Source organism: Arvicola amphibius, chromosome 13 (genome assembly GCF_903992535.2).
Source record: "Arvicola amphibius chromosome 13, mArvAmp1.2, whole genome shotgun sequence".
Classification (NCBI taxonomy): domain Eukaryota; kingdom Metazoa; phylum Chordata; class Mammalia; order Rodentia; family Cricetidae; genus Arvicola; species Arvicola amphibius.
Genome location: NC_052059.1, coordinates 24390131 through 24404641, shown reverse-complemented (window position 1 = coordinate 24404641; position 14511 = coordinate 24390131).

The following is a 14511-nucleotide window of genomic DNA, read 5'->3' as shown; positions in this document are numbered from 1 at the left end:
TCTGGCTGTTTCACTTTTCCTGTCTCCCCTTCTCCAGAGTTCTCTGAGCCCTTAAAAGGAGTGATTTGTTGGAGATATTCATTTCAGAATGAAAGCTCTAAGGTCTCACTCTCTGTACAATGTCTGGCTGTGTTACATGTATTTGTTCCCATCCGTGGTAGTAGGAAGCTTCTTTGATGGTGTTGATGAGCATAGCCGACTATTTTTGGTTTGCTATTGTTATTATTATTTTCTTTCAGTAGAACAGTAGTATTTGATTTTGCACTACATCCCTGGTCTATCTAGTCTCAAGTTCTCAGTCATCCAAGCAGCAGAAGGTGTGAACTCTATTTCAAAGAATGGGCCGAAGGTCAAATCAGGTGTTGGTTGTTTACTCCCAGGTGCTTTTTGTGATCACTGCACTGGCATATCTTACAGAAAACCACTGCAGATCACAGAATTTGTGGCTAGGTTCATGTTTATTTTTCATTAGTGTGTGGAGTATGCTCCTGTCTAGAAGACACCACCTCATACAGGCAAAAGCTTTAAGAAGGCACCAGCTCAACTTGACGTTTAGACGTTGTCTTCTGGAGTGAAGTTTTGCAATCAGTTTGTGGAGAGCAATGTTTGTCTTAACAACATCCTGGGTTGTTTTAGAGAAGATAAAGATCACAGAGTTGATTACCATCTAGTTTCAAGTAACAATCAACAATCACACTATCACACTAAAGTCACTTAAATATGCACTTAGCCAGTGTTTTTTAGTTAAGTAAAACTAGATATTCTTATTTCCTAATTTTGATTTCCTTCTTGATCAATTTTGATATCACTTGGAAGTGGGAAGTGGGCTTCTATGCAAACACTGAAATGTTGCAAATGAAAGTAACAAATGTGATGCTTTTGAAAATAATGTAGTTGTGCTATGTTTTAAACTTCATAAATTCAAAAAGAGAAATTTTAGTTTTGTAGCACCTCAAGTGATTCGCCTAAAGATTAAACATTATGAATAACTTTAATTCCTCAGAAAAGTTTGAGTATCATCTCCAGAAATTTCAATTACAGTGAAAGCACAACTCTTGCTCTTCATGTCTTTGTGTTTTGTAAGACAACGATACATCATCATGGAAAGTAAGTCAAGAGGAACAGAAAGGTGAGAAGGCAATAAATCTAGGTGAGATAGATGAAGTCTGTTTCTGTAGAACAACGAGAAATGTCAACTCTAATGTGTTGCTTTAGTGAAGGTGGAGGAGAAATGTTTCATAATTATTTAATCTTGTTCTATCAGAATACTTTAGAGAAGTTTCATTAATATAATTAAGTGATACGAGGAAAAAAAAACTGTCCATGATCAAGAGAAGCAATGTTTAGTTTGGAATATAGATGATAAAGAAAAAATTTTAAAATGTCCTTATCAAGTGGAAAGCAACCGTGACTATCAAATTAAATACACACGAATAGCACATATATTCTTACAAAGTTCCTAATGAGGAGTGTGCTGGGAGGACTTTTAGTTAGAGCTAAACCCTAGTATGTGAAACCAAGTGATTGATATGTGAAAAGTATTCCTCAAAGAGCAAGTTATATGCAAAAACTCTAATCTTCTTTTTAAAATATTAACTAATCCAGAGAACATGTAAAAGTAAGGTGTTTGGTGCAATCCCCAAAGTCTTGAACATTGTTGTTGGTGGTGTATGTTACTTTTTAAATTTGACTTTATTTTATTTATGTTTTAACACAGGGATTTTCTGTGCATCTCAAGTTGATTTTGACTCAGTGGCCTTCATGTACTACCTCCAAACTACTGAGATTACTGATATTGCTAATAAACATAAAAATTAGATGTTAGTTATATAACACAGGTTATAAGTGAGCAAAAACTTCTGTCAGCATACTAGGGTCATGAATAAATTACAGACAATAAGGATCATTAATGTAAAACAAAGTAAAAACTCATTTCTAAATACAGGATTAAGGTTTAACAATTTTAAATAAATGAAAAATTTTCTGCATCAATAAATCTGAAGATATATATAATGGGTTTATTTTAATCTAAATGAAGTTTCAGCATTCGTTTTGAAATGTATTAATACAGTATTAATATATAAATTATTTAATAGGCAATGAGAAATTTTTAAAAAGTTATATATAATGAAGAGATTTGGCAATGAAATTTCACAATTTTGAAGATAGGAACTGAAATCAAATAATGAGAAAATGCATTAACAGATAAAATAGTGATAAGAATAAATGTAACAATCAATATGTATGATAACAACACAAATTGAAGACAAATAATTCAATTGTGTAGTATTCACATCTACAGCATCAAAGTGAGTATCCATTTATGATAGGGAGATTTCGAATTTGACATTATGGATTTATGTCACAGGATCATTTTCCCCAATTTCATCCTTTGCCTATGAAATTCATAACGTTATTTGTCTTGATTGCTGAATAACATTTCATTGTGTGAATGTATACATTCTCATTATCCATTAATTAATTTATAGACATCCATGTTATTTCCAATTCCTTGATATTATGAATAGAGCAACAAAGTGTGGATTTCAAATTAGTAAGATAGCATGATAAGGAGCTTCTGAGGATGATGAGAGATTGACATCAGTTTGGAGGTGATGTGATTCAGCTGACTTTCAATGAAGAAAGAACTCCACAATACTTGGGAAGTGGAGAAAGAAGAGGAACAAAAGATTTTGTCTTTTTTTTTTTGCTTGAGCACAGCCATAAGGAATTTGAATTTCTGTTGCACCTAAGTTTCATGGCTTTCAAGTTTAGCTTGATGGGCAGGACCTCATGCAGTTTTGCTGAATCTGTATGTATCTATGATAGTGTCGTCCTGGGGACAAAACCAAGAGTGGCAAATTCTTTATTTCTAGCTCAGGAATGATCAGTTGTGGAAAGAGTAAAAGGTAGTATATGGTGAGGGATAGTAGTTTCTAACTTGATGGTAATCTATAGTGAAAGGAATTGGATATTTGTACCCTTGTGCAAAACCAAATATAAACAAAATACCACAAAATAAAATGTAGAACCATTCATCTTAAGTGATCCCATCATGAAACACTTTCAATTGGTCTCGGTGACTAATGGCAAAACAGAAGTTATTAAATAAAAAAAAAAGTTTTGTATGACATGTTGTACTCATACAAAAAATGAGTTTATCAATATACTCGTGTGTGACTTTACAAGAAAGGAGAGAAATTTCCTCACAACATACAAATTTTTAACAAGAATTCATGGATCTCTCTTGAATTGAATGTAATTATTCCTGAATGTAAGACTATTCAAATAATCTTATAGTAGAAACTTTTTTTCCAGGTCCCCTCCAAAAAGCTCAGTTTTCTTTTTTATGTATTTAATACTACCTATGTTTATTCTTTTTCCATAAAAATACTTGTATGAGGATTACTGAACCCATTTCTGCAATTATTTCTTTGTATCTTGATTGTAATTGTGTTAACTGCAGAGTTGTGTGTGTGTTTGTGTGTTTTCTATTTTTATCAGAGCTATGTATCACAGTCTGAATATGAACGCTGTACCTTGTTGCAAAATCATTATACTTATGATTCACATAATTTAAACACCCAGTTTGTGGGATAATTGATTTCAAATTCAAGGCTTCTTGTATAACCAAGCTTTCAGGCAGCTTTTCTGTATTCTCAGTCCAACATGTATGCTTTTAGGTTACTTTTCATTGAAATAAACTTAAATACATATATATCCAACTTTCCTGAATTTTGTAAGCCTCTATTCAATTTTGAAATATAAATTTGCCAACAATTCTCATTCTTTTATAGAATAACACAATTTATTAGATTCTTTGAAATACTGAAAACAAAATCCCATTTCTTTGTGTGTGTGGGGGGGGGTGTTTTTCTACATTTTTCTCTCCTCCCTTCCCTGCCTCCCTCCTCCCCTTCAGCCCTCTCCCAAGGTCCCCATGCTCCCAATTTACTCAGGAGATCTTGTCTTTTTTTACTTTTCAAGTAGATTATATTTATTTATGTCTCTCTTAAGGTCCTCATTGTTGTCTAGGTTCTCTGGGATCATGATTTATAGGCTGGTTTTCTTTGTTTTATGTTTAAAAACCACTTACGTGTGAGTACATAAAATAATCATCTTTCTGTGTCTGGGTTACCTCACTCAAAATGATGTTTTCTAGCTCCATCCATTTGCCTGCAAAATTCATTATTTTTTTATGTTATATAGTACTCCATTGTGTAAATGTACCACATTCTTCTTATCCATTTTTTCAGTCAAAGGGGATTTAGATTGTTTCCAGGTTCTGACAAACAATGCTGCTATGAACATATGTTGAGCACATGTTCTTTTGGCACAGTTGAGCATCCTTTGGATATATACCCAAAAGTGGTATTACTGGGTCTTGAGGAAGGTTGTTTCCATATTTTCTGAGAAATCAACTTAGTGAAATCCAAAGGGCCTGTACCTGCTTGCATTCCCACCAGCAATGCAGGAGTGTTTTCCTTACCCCACAACCTCTCCAGCCTAAGTTGTCATCAGTGCTTTTGATCTTGGCTATTCTTAGAGGTATAAGATTTAATCTCAGTGTTGTTTTGATTTGCATTTCTCTGATGACTAAAGATGTTGAACATTTTCTTTCTTTTTTTTTTTCATTCTCATGGTTTATTTTTTTTTATATTTAAAAATTTCCATCTCCTTCCCTCCTCCTCCCCCTCCTTCCGCTCCTCCTCCCCCTTCCCGCCCCTCCTTCTCCCCCTTCCCTCCCCTTCCCTCCACCCATACCTCCCCTCCCTCCCTCTCAAGGCCAAGGAGCTTCTCACGTGTTTTTCAGAAATTTTAGATTCCTCTGTGGAGAGTTCTCTGTTTAGGTCTTACTCCATTTTTATTGGATTATTTGTTCTTTTGATGTCTAATTTCTTAAGTTCTGTGTATATTTTTGAGATCAGATCTCTGTCTGATGTGGGGTTAGTGAAGATCTTTTTCCATTCTGTAGGCTGTTTCTTATTCATTTTGCATATCCACAATTAATTGGGTTTCCTCTTTAATATGATTACAGATTCCTGGGAATTTGCAACATATCCAATGTCTTCCATTTAAAAATTAATAATTGAAAAAGTAGATAATATGAAACATTTTCTTATATACTTAATCATATATATATATATATATATATTATCCTTCTCTTATATATACTACAGGAGCAAACAGACACATATACTCCACACCTTATAACCTTCATAATAATTCATTTTAACAGAAAACTTTCTTAGCGTTCTCACTGACCTGTGAGAGGTTGTGTGGTGATTTGATTAGGAAGGTCCCATATAGTGACATAGATTTGAGTGCTTGGTCACTAGGGAGTGGCACTATTAGGAGGTGTAGTCTTATTGGGAGAAGTATGCTATTTGGGGTGGTCTCTGAGGTTTAAAACAGATGCCCCTGTGTGGTTCTCTCTCTCTCTCTCTCTCTCTCTCTCTCTCTCTCTCTCTCTCTCTCTCTCCCTCCCTCCCTCCCTCCCTCCCTCCCTCCCTCTCTCTCTCTCTCTCTCTCTCTCTCTCTCTCTCTCTCTCTCTCTCCCCTCTTCCCCCCCCCTCTCTCTCTGGATTCAGATGTAGAAATTCCAGTTCTCTATCACAGTGTCTCCATGTCTCCATGCTCAACCTCATGCTTCCTGCCATGGATTAAAATTCTGAAACCCCAATTAAATGCTTTCCTTTACAAGCATTGTTGTAGTCACGGTGTCTCTTCGCACTAGTAGAATACTAGTTAAGACGGGTTGGTAGGTCTACCTGTTAATTATTATTTCCTTTAAACATCAGATCCCTCAATTGCTCTAACCAACAGAATTCAGAGATCTTGACAGTTTAGTTGAATGTCTCCTTCACAGGCATCATAAATGCCAGCACAGAATACAGGTGATCAGACTTAGTATATTTTCTTACAGGAAAATATTTCATCAGAAAAGGAGTTAGAACAGATCACCAATTCAAATGTTCAAGAAAGTGTGAGCTACGCCCAGCAACTGAACAGTATCTGTGTATTCATCGATCGACGTGAAATTTACATGAGGTCATTCTCATTTAAGAAAAAGAAAAGCAAATTCCAATTATACATTTTCCACTAACTTGTAGGAATCTTTTTTGCTTGTTTGTTTCTGTTTTGAAAATGTGTGGTACTAAATGGAAAGAAGCAATTTTTACATCCAAATGAGATGCAAAATCCAGTCCGAAATCTGCGGCATTTACATGAATCCTTATTAAAATTTATGGAAACTATATACATGACAACTCAACAATAAATTGAATTCACATGTGAACTATGTCTTTCAAGTACGATTGAATGCAATTTTATAGTTTCTCCCTCCCTGACCCTGTATCAAAGATCAGCCCAAATCATTTGTGAAGTATCCCAGAAGTGTAAATGGAGACAGATTCTCAGCGCTTTACTCAGAACAGAGACCAACATCTATAATTAAATTATGGATTATGATAACTTTGTTACCCGTCAACTTGGCATTAAGCAGTGTGAATCACCACGGGAGGTCTCTGTCAGTTTGCACTCCTGGGATGAGTATTCAGATGAGACCATTAGAACCGAAAATGAAAGCTGACTTCCAGATCTCTGCCAAGGAGAAAATGTCCTTCTGCTTTGCTTAAATGAAACGAGAAGACCCAGAATAGAAAATTATGTTTTCAAGGGACATTTTTAAAAATATTTTCTAACTTTCTTAATGAGTACTAAGAAAATAGGAAATAGTTTAATATCTAAATGTGAAATGTCTTATAATACTAGACATGGCCAAGGTAAAGGTTTCCCCTGAAGAATACAATACTCGATGAGGTGGAGGGTAGATGTTCTCAGGTTTTGCCACTAAAACATGTTTACAATGCCTAAAAAAATTAAAACACACACACACACACACACACACACATCTCTCAGCCAACTGCCAGTTTACTTAGTTAGATAAACCTTTATTAGTCTATATACTGTGGTTTAGATCTTGAATGCCCTCAACCCAAAAACCCATGTATAAATGTAATGGCATTTTTATTGTTACTAACAGGAAGTAGTGGAACCTTTAAGAGTTAAGGCACTATAGGAGGTCTTCAACGCATTGGAGAGATGTTCTGTGTGCTTGAAAGTATAATGGGACCCTAGCAAGTTCATCTCTTTGCTTCATGGCCAGAGTTGAGGGATGTCCCCTGTAACCCACTCCCAGCCTGATATACTGCATGGCTCAGACTCAAGTGATATAAGCCCACATAATTATAACCTGAACTCTATAAAACTGAGACACAAAACAAACATTTATTTTTGAACTGATCTAAACTGGTCTAAACCAGTTTGAAATGGTCTGAATCGGTTGAAACCGGTTTGAACCAGTCTAAAACTGGCTTGAACCGGTCTGAACCAGCCAAAACCAGTTTGAACTGGTCTGAACCGGTTGAATCAGTTCTGAACCAGTTTGAACCTGTCTGAACCGGGTGAAACCTTTTTGAACCATTCTGAACAGATTTAAACCGGTCTAAACCAGTCTGAACCAGTTTGAACCGGTATGAACCAGTTTGTACAGGCATAAACAGGTCTGAACCAGTTTGAACGAGTTTAAACCAGTCGGAACTGGTCTGAACCAGTTTAAAATACTTGTCAGATATCTGTCACCTGAAAGACTTGAAAGCTCTCAGCAGATCGAGAGCAAGTGACAGTCACATTCCTCAATACCTTTGACCTATTTCATTCATCTTTTCAGATCCTGAGTACTTATTCATGATGAATAAGATATCTCATTATCTTAAGTATGGCAGACCCCAAAAAAGGAAGTTGTAGGAAATCAAGTGAGAATTATAACTTTCTAAGATTTATTATAACCAATAGTCACATGAATGCAAAGTGCCTACTATCTGGCACTCATACTGATATTCTTTGCCACACAGCAAGAAACCAAAGAGCTCTAATAGCCAATTGATATTAATAATTAATTCAAACATTGCTCTATGCCTGGCCTTTATCCTGTGATTGGCAGGTGAGCGTGCAGTTTATTGAAATGGACCACAGACAATTAGGAAATGTCACTCTGGTGCACATTCCACTGCTCACACACACCCTTAATAAAACTCTTTTAATACCTCTAGTACCTGAAGTCTACGTAAATTATGCAAAGCCTCAAGTCCTATTTTTGAAGAAGAGAGGAGCAATAATGTATCTAGAGGTATTCAGCTCCTTTTAACTGCAAGCACCCAAACCATTAATGTGAGTTTGAAAATGGAAGTAGGAAACTGAAGCTGAAGTCCATTTCTAGAGCAGAATCATTAAGATTTAAAGAGCTTGGAACAGGAGTGGTGTACTGCACTTTCCTTTTATTCTTAGTGACTCATGCTTTAAAATTACCTCAAGTAAAGTGATTTTGTTCACCTCAGATTTTTGCAAGACCTTGTATACTAAGAGAAGGAAAGTTTGCTTTCTCCAGAAAGTAAACTGTAATGATAAAAATAAAATAAAATATAGCTATGTGAAATTGCTCTGTATAGAAGGCTATAATGCTTAATATACTTAAAATTTTAAGTTACATTTCTATTAATTAATTAATTAATTTTGCGTGTGTGTGTGTGTGTGTGTGTGTGTGTGTGTGTGCTCGTGAGCGTGTGCCACAGCATCCCTATGGAAGTCAACAGACACATTACTGGGATCAGTACTCCCCTTTTACCACGTGGCTCCCCCAGATTGACCTCAGGTCATCAGGCACCTTTAAACAGTTGAGCCATTTTTTTCTCAATAGTTTTTTTTCTTAAATAGTTTACTATTTAAGTTACAAATAATGAATTGCTTTATATTTGTAAGGCACTGAATTGTTGCATTCAATAAATCAGAACACATATCGAATTTTTATCTGTCTTGTTGCTGAGGAGAAAAGTTAGGTTATAATAAATAACTTGCAAGCGTTAAAATAATCATTTCTGTAACAATTCTCTTTCTTATCATTGCTTATTTTTATTGATTCATTCTGTGAAGGCTATCATGATAACTCACATAATACCACATAAAAGAGGAATGCTAGAGGAAGATCAGATGTGAAAATCTGACCAAAAATAGCATGAGGTCATACATATTTCATGATTTGACATGATTTAAATTGCAATTGCACTCAGATAGATTTCATTTGTTCTCTAATCTTTATAGGGTTTTGGCTAGTGATTTTGATTATATAATGGAAGCTGGAAAACTACTTGTATTATTATATACCACAATTATAAAGATAGCAAAATATTTACTATAAACTCATATAAATGTAGAAAAAAATATATAGTGATTGGACAAACACAGAGTTTTCCAGTTGTCCTTCGGTGTCAAACATCCTAGGACAGTTCATTTGGATGAAGGTGAGTTACTCTACATCATCTGGACAGAAATCTGTGCTATTCTTAGTTGCTATAACCAGCTGCATTACCGAGAGCAGGCTCTGTCCTTACACATTATAGATGGATAGCTTCAGATAAGAAAAAGCCATCTTGGTGAATGGTGGGTAGAATTTTGATGTTTCTGTCTCATGGGTGATAGGGTTATCATTCACATCTCCAGGTGATTTGAGAAGATGGCTGTCTGGAGCAATAGATAAAGACTCATTGGACTGTTACAGAGGAAAAGAAATTCAAGGGAGGCACAGGAATTTGTTATTAGGAAGCAAGAATCATGACTCTCATGGGAAGAGGATAAAAGGAAAGAAAATGTGTGAAAATCCCCATGCCTTTTCTTTATAAGTGTGTATTCTCCTCTGTTGGCTTATTTAAAACAGCTTAGAAGTTTAGTGCTGTATCAAGATTCTTGGCATTTTTTTAATCAAGCAGAGTGGTAATATTTTTGGACTAAGCTAGCACAATTCCAATGACAGTATTAGTCATAATTTCATAATATAGGTAATCTGCTCTTCCATGAACTGGAGTATGTGACAATCGTGAGGGTTTATTTTAAGTTGAGATGAATCCTTCCTTGTTCAATTTAATTTTATTTGGTTAATTATTTAAACTAAACCAATGACTTCCATGAATCTGTAAATTTCATAGGCAACAGAGGTAATAATGAATTTTATCTTTTTTTTTTACTAAGTATATTCCAAAATATCAAGACAGGAGTTTAGTGAATGAATAAAACATTCAAACTGTGTTAAGATTCATAATGACAAGAAAATATCTAGGAATGTAATGGAGTGAAAGTTTATAAAGTTTGAAACAGCACAATTAGGGACTTGCCTAGGGATAGTTAATAATCAAATATATTTAATGTTTCCTTGACTAAGCATACTTATCTTTTACAGTGAATTAAAAATAGCAATCACAAAGAAGTACAGGAATGATTAACATGTTAATATCCATTTAGAAGGCTGAAGTATCAGATCTTTATGATATTTATTTAACCCTCCCAAAGAATTTGCATGATTTTTTCCCCTCAAATCACTACTAAAGTATGTAGCAGGATGATGTTTATAGGCCTGATTTTGGAGGCAGATGAACTTTGATTACAATGGACTATAAATTCAAGGGATCGTACACAACTCTAATCATTTTGCTTTCAACATTTCTACCTCTGAAATGTTTTCTCTTGAGACTGTTTTGCTTTGAATTTTTGTCTCTCTCTGTGTTCCTCTGTCTCTCTTTCTCTTCTCCTCCCTTCCTCCCCTCCCTCCCTCCCTCCCTCCCACCCTCCCTCCTCTCTTTCTCTCTCTCTCCTCCCTTCCTCCCTCCCTCCCTCCCTCCCACCCTCCCTCCTCTCCCTCCCTCCCTCCCTCCCTCTCTCTCTCTCTCTCTCTCTCTCTCTCTCTCTCTCTCTCTCTCTCTCTCTCTCTCTCTCTCTCTCTCTGTATGTGAATGCTTCCGACCCAAAGTGTGGAATTTAAAAAACAGCTTTCAGAAGTCTCTTGTCTTCTGCCTTGTGGAGGCAGGGGCCTCTTGTTCCTACTGCTCTTCATAATCCAGTCAATCTACCCTGAGTCTTCTGGCTATATCCCCATCTGTCTCCCATTTATTCCTAGGAACTCTGGGATTTCTAATGTGCATTGATGCAGCCAGTTTTTTTTTTTTTTTTTTTTTATGTTGGATCAAGGGATCTTATTGTGGGGAGAGGGACTGATCATCAGGCATGTAGATCTAACTAGACCTTAAATTTATCTGAACTGCCTAATGAAATCTCATTTTAATATGCTGGCAGATGTTAAACCCTTTGTTTCAGGTATGTAGTATGACATAGCTATTTCAAAATCTTGAAATATTACTAAGCAATCTCTTAATTATTCATTTTTAGTAATTTGCATGTTTGTCCTAGAGGAACCAAAAAATAAATCTATAACAAAAGTTGAGATATTGGCTCATATTTGGGTGAGAGACACACTTTCTTTTTCATATCAAAGTATTTGCTAAATACTTTATATTAGCAGTGAATTTCTTTAAGGAAAGAAAATCTTTGCATAGTTGCAACTGCCAAACATTCTATGTTCACTTATGTAGATTGTGGTCGAAGAACTGTATGGTTTTCCCCAATAAGTCTATAATTAATATCCATTAATAGTGAATTATCATTTAGTTTATGAGAGTCAAGGGAAAATTGTATCAAAATAAACTGTAATATTGAACTAAAAATAACATTTTCTTATATTCATTGCTACTACTAATTTTTTGAGAATATAATGATAATCAGTCATATCTATATTTTTAACTTCCTTATATAACAACTATCATTTCTTAATAGCACTGAAATTTCTTAAGATTATACTACCTAATCCCAGGATACTGACCCAAGCCAGTAGTCCCAGAAAGTGAATGAAATAGGCAGTGTCATATATTCAAGGTAAGCTTAGACTACATCATGGACTCATGTCTCAATAACATTGAAAATTATTTAATAGATAAATATAAAATAATTCACCTATTCAAAGATTTTTCATATTTGAAAATAAACATTTAACCTGAAAAAAAGTTAAAATGCATTGTTTTTAACATAAAATCTCTCTTAAGGCTTCAAGAATTTGAACTATTTGTTCCATACTGGTAGTACTTAATGGGGAAACTGTGGGAATTTTAAGGGTTGAGGAGGAGTGATGTTTTCTGTTGGCTTAGTGGCTATATGTGAACCTACTCATATTTTGATCACTATCTGCTGCTCCCTGGCCCCTCAGTCTGCACTCCCCAGGCCACTCTGGCTATAGCCTGGCAGGGCTTCTGACTCTGAGATCCTGGCTCTGCCATGGCTAAAATATGTGGGTTTAAATTAAGTCTCTATCATTTCTATTTATCAATAAGGCTCATAAGTTAAAGTCTGTGATGAAAAACCTCTAGCTCTGAGAGACTGAGTAACAAAAAGCTAACCTCACTTTTTAGGCAGAAACATTGCAAAAAACAGATCTCTTCCCTCGTCCCAGAACCACAAGAATTCAAATTATAGTCCCCACCCTTTCCTTCCTATGCATATTCTTCATCCAAATTGTTGTCTTCTCTGGCCAATTCCAGTCAACAAGCAATGGGATCTGGCTCCTGACTCAATGTATAAATTTACTGTGAAGACTCAGGATTATTAGAATGTGACCAAAATATCCCACAACATTTCCCCATTTTTTCTAAATAAAAAGGTATGATTTTAAATCTAACAGAGTAAAACTATATACAATAAGAACAATTATCAGGTAAGGTATGCAATCAATTTGTTTTTGGAAATTTCAGATAAAATAAACATTAACTTAGTGAGTACAAAGTTTCATACCTAAACAATTTGCCATCTTAAATTGTATTATCATCCAAAACAATCTTTTAAGACCTTATAGCATCTTAAATTAAAGACTGATATGGGAATTGATATGCATTATATACAGAGGATGATTTCTATTTTGATTACTTGTTTTAGTGGGATAAGTAACAAAATTAATTCTGAATCATCTGGAATACATTCAGCAGTTTCAATAAGTAAAACACTTCTTACTGTATCTTAAGAATCAGTAATTATATTAACAGGTTCTGGAAAAATCTAATAAGACCATAAGAATAGCATATAATTTTGATTACTGAACTAAATCATATGTGTTTACAGTCATTAACTTAATTTTCCTGACTTGTACTCTGCCAATCTTGATCTATTTGCATCAGTATGGAACGTGGGTGTTCCAGAGATTGATATTTTCTTTAATATATGAGTTAAAATCCAATTAGTTCTTTTAAAACTGAAACTTTTTGCTTTAAGGTTAACTCTTGCTAGCATCTCACAAGAAATTACTATGAGCTCTTTGCTAATATTTAATGTTGATAATGAGACAATTTCAGAATTAGTAAAAGGTACCACAATTTCAGCTGGGCCCATTCCTGCTAATTGATGTAGTCCCAACTTTCCTTTCTGAATGAATTCAGAACTCTTTTCTACATGGATATTTAATTTTCTATTCTGTTTGTATGGTAAAAAAAAATCCATTCTCTGCGATTATTTTCTCTCAGCATGAAAAATTCATGTAATAGAATGAGTAGAAGGTAAAATAATCAGAAAACAATCAAGGTCTGGATATATGTGTTCCACATTTGCATCCTGTAATTTCTTTTCTACCAGAGCCAATTCTCTCTGAGCCACAGGTGATAATTTTCTTGGACTATTTGTCCCCATCACCTTGTAAGGTTTGAAATAAATCACTTAGTTCTTGAATTGTTAATCTAACTGTGGGCCATAGCTACTTAATTTCTCCTAGCAATTTTTGAAAATTATTAAGAGCAATTGATCTCTCCTGACTTATACTTTCTGTGGTTGTTTTTCTGTAGACCTATCTCAAATCCTAAATAATTAATAGAATCCCCTCTTTGGGATTTTGTCATCCCAAGCAAGGTAAAATTCTTTATACTTCACTAAATTTTTTTCTTCAAAAATATCTGTAATAAATCAGCCAATAATTTATCATCAAGATAGTGGTAAATTATATATTGAGTAAACAGTTTAAAAATAGTTCTAATGGAGGTTGTACAAGATACTGACATGAGATGAGGCTAGTTAATGTTCCCCGTGGAACAATTTTCCAATGGTACCTTTTAACAGGCTTGGGATTATTATAAGTGGGCACTGAGAAGGAAATTTTCCTCTATCATTTCTTGCAAAGGTATAGTAAAAGTGTTTTTTTAAATCAATCGCTATAATACACTGTCCCTTAGGTATAAAAAAAGCAAGGGAATTCCAAGTTGTGAAGAGCCCATTGGCTGTATATTCCTATTTATGATCCTTAAATCTGCTAACATTGCCCATTTCCAGTTTTATTTTTAATGATAAACATAGGAGAATTTTATAGACTGTTTGATTCTTTAATATATTGAGCATTTAGCTGCTCCGGAGCAAGATACTCTAGTTTCTATAGTTTTCTATTGTCAAAGGCTGTTTTAATACTCTTATAGATTTGTCAGTTAATCATTTTAAAGATAGGACTGTTGGTACCTTTAAAAGACCAATAGCTTTTGTGCCCTGCTTATCTACAACGTGAGCAGTCAATGATTATACTTGAGAATACCTCTTACTATTTCT